We start from the raw sequence: 8,164 nt of genomic DNA, 5'->3' as shown, positions 1-8,164 counted from the left end.
GATTGAACAAGTTTAATCCATGTAAGGCTGAATTTGTCACTAACCTTATCTTGTGATTATGGTTTTGACAAATTCACATGGATAGGAACTCATACACTATAAAATCTAAGTGTCATAAGGTTTCTCTCCGATTCATGAAAATGATGGTGAGGAAACGCTTTCACTAAGTAGATTTTACGTAGATATCAATTGTGTTATTTGCATTTTCAAAAGTCGTTAGTGGAGCGTGTGTGGTTAACCGGCACACTAACATGGACTTGTGAGAAATGGAAAAGGTCTAAGAAATTGAGACTATGATTACGGCATCCCTTTTCATAGTTCTTGAAATTGCTTAGACACACATGTGAGCTATCTAAGAAAGGGTGTATGAATCTAAATTTCAGAAGTCCAGCAGATATCTGGAAATATGTCAGAGCTAGTGGGAGCATAAGTGTTATGCTGATAATCATCATGTTAGTGGGAGCATGATTATTACGTTTAGTGTTGCAAGTTAGCAATGTTAATTATAGAAGACAAAAGTTTCAATTCGTGAAGTTGCAGGGGTTGAAAAGTTGTTTTGCTATAATTAAGGGAGAGGAAATTATACTTCATTTCAATTCTAGAAGCTTAGATTGAGATTTTAATTATCTTTAGTCAAGGACATATATATATATATATATATATATATATATATATATATATATATATATGAATTTTATGTCTGAATGGTTCGACTTAAGGAAATTCTATATATATATATATATATATATATATATATATATATATATATATATATATATATATATTGCGTTCTCAAAATTCAATTATGACTACGGCATCCCTCTTCATAGTTAAATTTTGAAAACATGGCAAATAAAAAAATATTGTAGCAAAAGACTGGTCTAGTATCATGTCTTTATGTCAAACATCATGAATCGTGTCCCATATGCTTCGGATATAGGATCGATTGCATGTGCTATAATATTCATCTTTTCTAAATTTTCCAAATGCTTAAGGCATTGAGAAGGGAAAAGTCTAGAACTGGATATGACTAAAGTGATTAAGCACTTGTCGAGGACAAATCTGAGGTTCGCCAAAGATTGGTTGCTCAGGGACAGTTGGAAGTATGATGTAAGTTGTCAGAAAGGACCATATTGACATATTCTGAAAAGAAGTAACTCTTGTTCGGAAGTGATAGTCAAAATGGGACTATGGAAATGTCTCCATAGGTGGAAGTTATTCAATCTATGTAAGATTAGAAAACCTTAATGCAAGAAGGATGTTCAAAGCAATGTACTTTGAATATGAGACTTCCGTTCCATAGAAGTTGACCTTCTTTGGAATACTCTGTAATGACTGGTGACAAGGTTTTGGTGACTTTGTGCATAATCATTACAAGAGGAACATTGCATAAAAGTTTAAAATCTAACAGTTTTTTTTTGGTAAATGATAGGAATCGGGGATTCTCACATTTACAATAAGGATTTGGGATTGTGAAATGAGTATCATTAGAATCATGTTCAATTGATCTACATCACAATGTAAGGATCATAGACAAACATAGTGTGCATACTTGGAGTATGGCATAACTATTGTTTAGAAAAACAAAGTGTACATGCTAGGAGCATGGGACGACTGTTGTTTTATTCAAGTCTTAATTTGATTATTTGAAACATTATACAATGAATAATGTGTAATCAATATGGTGATAAATAAAAGGTGGTTCTATTTATATTCAAAAGGGTTCTGAGACCATATTGGATTCGGTTATTATTGTGTTTCACTTTGCATGTTTTGACTTCCAGAATAGCTAGGTTATTCTTTCCGAATGACTAAGTTATTTAAACACTCCACAGTTGTTCATATGTTGGAAGTAGGTATGAATCAAGACTGTCGTGAATCGAGTTTGTAGATGGCTAAATGAGTTTAGTCATAGCAATGGTTGCTACAACATTCATGAGTGCTCATAAGTTATGAGTATTGGATTAAACTCACGCTCACTTGTATCACTTCATGGAATTTATCTCGAGTGATCGTGAGACGGTAATATCATATAAATCTTCAAACCTAGAGATATGAGTTGTTACCTATGAGTTGGTTGTGCATTGATTGCACGTAAACGCATCAGTAACTTGATGTTATAAAACGTGCCTTTGTGTACAATTCAACAAGTAGTAGAACAAGCATATGAGTCGAAGTTTATCTGTTCCTTCTAGAAATAGAAGCGATATCTGGGCCCCTCGATGATTTTGTTGTGACCTATGTACCGGCCGGTCAGAACTAAATTGATGTGTTCGATTAAGTTCTTTGTCAAACAAATCGGAAATCGGGAAACAAACTGCTGGACAATAAGTACGACATTGTTCCATGTATTTTTCCGGCTGATATCATGAGAACAGAGGATTATATGATCACTTATCTAAAATGGCGCTCCATAGTTCAACAGAGTTTTCGAGAGCTACGATTGCTGGTTGGTTCCTGAAGTAACATACGCAAATATAGTTATTAGACTTATCCAAGTGGGAGTCTGTTGGATAAGGTGTCTAAGTCCATAACTTATTTGGTACATACTTGACCCGGCCCGACATGGTCCATTTGGGTTGCACTTCACCCAAACGATTTATGGATAATTTTATGAGAATTGTATACTTACAATTTATTAATATATTATAAGTTATAATACATTAATATGAAGTCATGTTATTTAATTAGTTTTAGTCTTAAATTAATTATGAATTAATTTAGAGATTAAAAGAAGACTGATTAAATTATGGGCTATTATATTTTATATAGTGTGGGCTAATACTCATTTGTTAATGGGCTAAGCTAATATGAAAGTCCATGGATGATCCATGGAGCTTTTAACCCATGGATCCTTGGAAAGGAAAAGACATGGGTTATTAGGGTTTCACCCTAACCATGCACACTATATAAAGAAGCATATGATGCAAGAAATAGGGCCTAAGGGTAGACACTAGTAGTGTGAGACTTAGTGGTGGCCGATTCTACAAGAAAGTATACTACTCTCTAAAAGTTTTCCAAGTGTTTGTGGTGATTTGTGATTCCATTTGAGGCATTCACACTATTGGTGCTTGGCTCTCAAACTCCAAACAATCAACCATCATCAAAAGGTATGTATTTCTACTAGTACTTTTATGATTCATAATCCTTATGCTATGCTAGTTAGGAAGAAACCTTGGAAGTTATTATTTGCATGTATTTTAGAAGAAAACATAGATCCAAGGTTTATTAGGGTTGCATGCACACTTAGGAAGTGTTAGATTGCTCAAAACTCAATAGTGGTATCAGAGCCAAGGCTTGTTTTCTTGAATACTTGATGCAGATTGCTGAAAATCGAAGTTTATGTGCTGTCTGCACAGCAGACTCGCCGAGTCCATGAAGGGACTCGACGAGTCCAAGACAAAATTCATCCAACTCGGCGAGTTGGTTCATGCACTCGACGAGTGGGAACCCCAGACAGCATATCTTCGAGTTTTGGTGCTGGAATTGGTCTAGAATCATTACCTTAAACTGTTTTGGACTCAGAAAACCTGTTTTGATGTGGTAATGATGATGGTGGACCAATTTCAAAGTTATAATCAAAATTTCAAGTTTATATGTGTTCATATGATTCTTGAAATTGTTGATGTGGATGTTCATGTTCATATGAGTTTTGTTAGATCATAGGAATTATTTGCAAATTGTTTGTTAGTTAATTCTTGATCTTAATGTGTTTTAATGGAATTCATAATTTGTCCTCAAGTTATGGAATTCCAAAAGTTTTTTCTTTTAAATGTTTTTTTTAAGAAGTCATAAGTTACACTTTAGAAGAGTTTTTCTAATAAATGCTTTTATGGACTTCATAACTTGTCCGCAAGTTATGGATTTCCAAGAGACTCTTCATTAAAAGTATTAAACACTTAATTAAAACTCATAAGTTATGAATATCCAAAAGTTTATGAATTGTTCAAAACTTGCCCTCAAGTTTTGGAATTTGTAAAGTCTCACACAAACTTTAATTCCATACCCTAGAAGTTTTAAAAGTTAAAATTCTACCCTTATACTATTATAAGATTAATGGTTAATTATTATATATATGTACAAGAACAAGTTGTTTTACCGTTAGTAGGCCTCATTCACGAAGCCGGTCTATAAGGTGGGTATAAGGTTGTTGCCTATAAAATGACAACTTAATGGGTGTCCACTCTCACCCACCGCTTGCTTGATCGGTGGAGGGTCGTTAGCCGAACGGGTAGGACAATGACTTTAAATCCTCATTAAAAGTATAATGATTATTATAAAGTAACTAAATATTTTTTATTTAATTCCCAATCTTAGTTACTTTAGGAAAAATGTGAATTTGGTGCTAGCCCATGGAATTCACACTTTGTACCTTACCAAGTCGTTGGTGGAGCGTGTGTGGTTAACCGGCACACTAACTTGGACTAGTAAGGATCACGAAGGGTGACTTAATGTTTGTCATAGATCAATGGAGCGTGTGTGGTTAACCAGCACATTGATTGGGTGATAATATTAAGGGTACCAAGTGAATTGGTATGGTTATTCACACCTTGTTTTATGATCCTCGACATCCCAGTCGCAAAATTTGAGAGGGCACACTCGAGATTGAAACATGCCATTGAAAAGTTCAATGAATCTAAAAAGATCTAGGAATTTCAAATCCAATTAAAACCTAATAAATTATTTCATTTTTCATGGTGGAAATTGGTGAATCGTCATTCACCTACCTTCAAATATTTTATAGCTTGGATTACGGCATCCCTCTTCCAAATTATAAAATATTGTGTTGGGTCCTAGCCTTAATATTTCATATTGGGTGTTATATTAAGGACTTTGAATCAACTAACTTGATTTTCTCCCATTATAGATGTCTGGTTCAGACAACTATGATCTTCCCAAATCTCTTGAAGATGGTGTCCCTCAACATCATGCTTCACTTCCTCCACCTCCTCCAATTATTCTCCCTCACCCACAAGTTCTTGAAAAGTTTAAAGTCACTCAATCCCTATTGGCAAGCATAGTCTATGTGTGCTCACATCTTGGAGATAAAGTAACATATTGACAAGCCGGGAGAGTTGGGTGTCAAAGTCCCGTGAAGGTTGGATGTTCAATCACTTTCTTAGTAACATAGTGAGTCTCTTTGGGACTACTATGAGACGGACTATGACATGACCCTTAATGATGTTATCTATTTGCTTGGTGTTGTGGAATCAACAATGATTTGGAACACCAGTAAAGAAAATTTGATTAAAAGAACAACTTCCCAAGTCTACATGGACATTGACAATGGTAGCATTGGATATCTAGAAAGGATTTCTCTTCCCAATGGAAAGGGATCGGCTATAGTTAACTCGGTTGACCAAATAGTAAAGAGAAAGGCAAATTCTGAGATAGTCTCATGTGCCATTACCAAAGGGTCCATGTGTTTTGTTGCCAAAGGAAGGGGCATTGGTTGCGAAGCTGCCCTATTCACCTGAAAGGTCATAAGGTTGATCAAGTCAAGAGGTTTGACTCTACTTCGGGTAAAGTCCACTGTCTAACTTTATTAAGTTCCTGTTTGGAGATTCTTATTACATAATGTGAATGGGTCACATGCTGATGTTTTTAAGAATCAAAGAAAAGATAGGAAGCTTAAAGTAAGTATATGTTGATTCTGATTGCAAAGGTGGGTTTCGATCACATGGTTCGACAATCAGAATTTTGAGCTGTTGCTTAAGAGTTATAATATATTGCTTATGAATAGATAACAACAAGGTTTTCATGTGGATTGTAAGGATAAGTTTTTCTGCAAAGTTTTAAAATAAAAGAAAAAAAGGGTTTTAATTTTATTTATTTTAAAAATATCCTTACAATGGCATCTGTGGAAAATTGTTGCTTATATGTGATTGCTTATGCCTCGAGGCAGTTGAAGCCTCATAAGGCGAATTACCCTACTCATGATTTGGAATTGGGGGCGGTGGTGTTTGCCCTCAAGATTTGGAGGCATTACATGTACGGGGTTCGATACACTATTTACATCGATCATAAGAGTTTGAAGTATTTAATGGATCAACCGAACTTGAATATGCGGCAAAGGATGTGGTTGGACGTGGTAAAAGATTATGACTGCGAGATTTTGTACCATCCTTGGAAGGCCAATGTGGCGGCCGATGCTTTGAGTCGTAAGGCGGCGAGTGCTCAAATCCGAGATATTTGCTTGAGGATGACAGTTACCTCACCATTGATGGATATGATTAAGGGGGCACATGTAAAAGGATTGAAAAAGGAAAATTGGAAGACTGAGTGGATTAGGGGGCAGATTCCTTTGTTTGTCAGAGACAGTTGGGGATTATTGACTCGGTGTGGTAGGGTTTGGGTTCCGGAATTTGGTGGGGTGAGGCATAATATTTTGGAGGAGGCGCATAAGTCCAAGTTTTCTATCCATCCAGGGGCCACGAAGATGTACCAAGACTTGAAATTGAGCTAATGTTGGCCCTGCATGAAGAAGGAAGTTGCTTGGTTTGTTGAGTGGTGTTTGACATGTAGGAAGGTCAAAGCCGAGCATCAGAGGCCTCATGACAAGGTCCAGCCGTTAGCCATCCCCATGTGGAAATGAGAGGAGATCACTATGGATTTTATCACGAAATTACCCAGGACGGTGCGAGGTGTCGACTCTATTTGGGTTATTGTGGACAGGGTGACCAAGAGTGCACACTTTATTTCGATTGCTGAGAGTATATCCGCCGAGAAATTAGTTGCTTGGGAGGTGGTAGTCAGGCACGAAGTGTCGATATCTGTGGTCTCGGACCGTGATGTTTGGTTCACCTCCAGGTTCAGGTGGAAGTTTCATGAGGAATTAGGCACTCAACTGTATTTCACTACATATTACCACCCCCAAACTGATGGGCAGAGTGAGCGGACGATCTAGACACTCGAGGATATGCTTCGGGCATGTGTGCAAGATTTTGGAGGGAGTTAGGATACTTACCTCCCACTAGCATAGTTCTCCTACAACAACAATTATGGAAGGAGTTGTAGGACTCTGGTTTGTTGAGGGGAGGTTGGCCATCGATTCTTGGGAAGCACTGAAGTGATGCTTAAGACCACTAAGTTGATTCAATAGATACGTGGCAAGTTATGAGTCACGTATAATCGTCAGAAAGGCTATGATGATCGATGCCGATCGGATCTCAAGTTTCAGGTGGGAGATTTCGTATTGCTAAAGGTGTCACCTTGGAAAGGTGTCATCCACTTTCGAAAGAGGGACAAATTGGGACCCCGATTCATTGGTCCATTTAGGATTTCTGCCCGAGTTGGCAAGGTTGTTTATCAGTTGGATATCCCTGATGAGCTGATTCACATCCATAACACCTTCTATGTGTCTCAGATCCAGAAGTGTGTATCAGATGACGTTGTAGTGATTTCAGTGGATGATCTACAAGTGGATGAGAGTTGAACTATGTAGAGAAGCCCATTGCAGTTATGCATAGAAAAAATAAAGCTCTTCGTAACAATGTGGTGAAGCTAGTGAAGGTGCAATGGCAGCATCGGAGATGCTCTGAATGGACCTGGTAGCCGGAGGACAAGATGAGAGAGCATTACCCATATTTATTCACATCAGCATACTTCGAGGAAGAAGTCTAATTCAAGTGGGGGAGATTTATAACGGTCATCATGCATGTATTTACCCTTTCTACCCTTGGAATAAATTTATTTTGCATTGAGGGTCCCTACGTACACGTAGCGTACTAGGGAGGACTGGATGCATGCATGCACTACGTACGCGGGGTGTATGTGGCTTAAGACCAAAACCCTAATTTTAGGGAAAGGACCATATTTAAACACTCTTATGCTATGTGGACCTTACCCTAGATAGCCTGTATTGCATCTTATTATCTTAAAACCCTAGATTTGCGTGAGAGTGTGATCATTGAGCTTAAAACTGTTTTTGGTGGCCATTTTAGTGGGTTTTCAAGAAGGAGAAGGTGGTGATCCAGTCTTGGATGTTATTGAGCTTCTAGATCTTGCATCTAGTTCATCTTGAGGAACTTCTGGAGGTAAAAAGTCTAGACCTTGTTATTTCTTTTGCTAGTTTGAGTTACAGTTTGTTATGGATTCCATTTTTAGCCTAATAAGATTTTGGGATTTATCTTGTTTTGGGCTTTATGATTGGGCCTTTTAGCTA

The sequence above is a fragment of the Lactuca sativa genome, chromosome 9 (genome assembly GCF_002870075.4).
Source record: "Lactuca sativa cultivar Salinas chromosome 9, Lsat_Salinas_v11, whole genome shotgun sequence".
NCBI classification, from domain to species: Eukaryota; Viridiplantae; Streptophyta; class Magnoliopsida; order Asterales; family Asteraceae; genus Lactuca; species Lactuca sativa.
This window is presented reverse-complemented; position numbering follows the sequence as displayed.